Consider the following 1942-nt stretch of genomic DNA (forward strand, 5'->3'; position numbering starts at 1 on the left):
ACACACACACACACACTTTATGGCAAGTGTTTCTTCAGAGAGATGGCTAAAGACAGAAACAAGAATTGTCAGCCAAGGCAAAATGAAGGAATGTTCTCCCTCTGAGATTCTTTACAAACTCAATTCAAGAAACAACCTAGTTTGTGCAATCATGTTTTTGATCAGTAACAGCGGTGGATTCAAATGTGTGTACTCTGTGGGATACTGTGTTTTTTGATTTGCCAAGTTTTGAGCCATCACAAATCGACAAACCAACCAGTCATCTTATACACCTGGGCAGCATGCTGCTTTGCTGGAGGCTGCCCCAGCCTGGCTTTGGCAAAGGACAAGGCAAGTGTGGGCTTGCTGTTAGCTCTGGGCAATGTGTGAAGGTTCCTGCCATGTGTTGAGAAATCTGAGTCTATTTCCTGGAGACACCCCAAATTCGAAAGATTTCAGAATCCCCCTTACAATACTGAGTTCAAAGAAGTTGTCAATGTCTGCTTGCTAACAGTAATGTGGTCTCCTTGGACATGGCTGGATTTTAATCACTTCATGGATATTAAGGGCTTTCGTTCCTGTTTATTCTTGCCTGCCTCTTCCTTCCAAAATTCCCCTTAATCTGACTCTCCATAGGAGGGACCTGCCTCCAGGGGACAAGCAGAAGCAAAAGATAACAGGGAGCCCCACATGTGCTGAGGAACTTAAAAGGTCAGACACTCCGAACTTTCTACACATTTCACTAAAAATAAATCTCTTTCCTAGGGTCAGTAAAACTCCAATCGTTAAAAACATTTCTTTCTTCATTTTCTCCTTTCTTCCACTCTGGATAAATATGCCAATATAGAGTATACCCTGGCTGATTGACTGCTAACAGTTTGGTTCAAACCTCCCAAGTTCAGGGTTAAAAAACCTTTGAGGATAACAGACAAAGTGTGTAGCATCACAACAAACACAGTGTCACTGCAGGCATTTTGGTGTGGGCTGTATCAGTATCATTATCATTATCATCCCCCCTCCTTTCTTCATTTCACATAAATTAAAATTCCTTCAAAACCACAGTCATATGAAGAAACAAACAAACAAAGCTACAGCAGTATCTTATTAAAGTGTCTGTATACAAAAGAGACAGACAGAGAGAGAGAGAGAGAGAGAGTTGCAAATGATTTTCTTCTGGAAGAAATTGTTTCTGAGGAGTCTTTGAAACCAAAGCTTTTGTTGTGAATCTGAGAACCATTGTTACCTAGCTAACAGACTCACACCTAGGCAGAATTGCTGTGGCATCCTGTGTGAGTGTCAACCTTGCATGCCTGGGAAGAAGTGGAACCATCCATGTCCATCAAAAAGGAAAATACATGGCTCTCAGCATCCATGACATTCCGCCATAGCTGTGGTGGGAGCGCAAATTGCACACGTTTTAACCACTGTCAGGAGAAGATTCCAGCAAATCCCGTCTGTATTGTCCTCTTGCTGAAATGTCTATCTTACTCACCTGATGGGCGAGTAAGGACCATTTTTAAGGACCACTCTGTGTGTACTGCTCTCCTGCATTTTAAATGTACACATGTCTCTTAATCATATGTATAATATGTTTGAAATGTTTATGTGTGATATGTATGTGTGTGTATATTTGTGTGTGTGTATGTGTGTGTGTGTGTATAAAAGAATTTTCTTCAGCGTCAAAGTCATCATGTTGCTTTAAACTGGCAACACTACTATATCTTATGCATGTTATGTATGCTATATGTTATGTATGACAAGTGGAGCAAGGGGAAAGGGGAATTCTTAGGAGAAGTCTAATGTATGTCTGCATTCAAAATAATTGAGAAAGGGGGTTATTGATGTATTTGAGTCTCAGGCTCATCTTCATATAATAGCTAGGGTGTGAGAAGCTCGGGTAACAGTGGTCCTCTACCTCAGATTCCAGTCTGGATATTGGCAGGCACTTTGGGTATATCTAGCA

This window comes from Echinops telfairi, unplaced genomic scaffold, assembly GCF_000313985.2.
Source record: "Echinops telfairi isolate 266 unplaced genomic scaffold, ASM31398v2 ScPeMD7_7469;HRSCAF=8507_1, whole genome shotgun sequence".
NCBI classification, from domain to species: domain Eukaryota; kingdom Metazoa; phylum Chordata; class Mammalia; order Afrosoricida; family Tenrecidae; genus Echinops; species Echinops telfairi.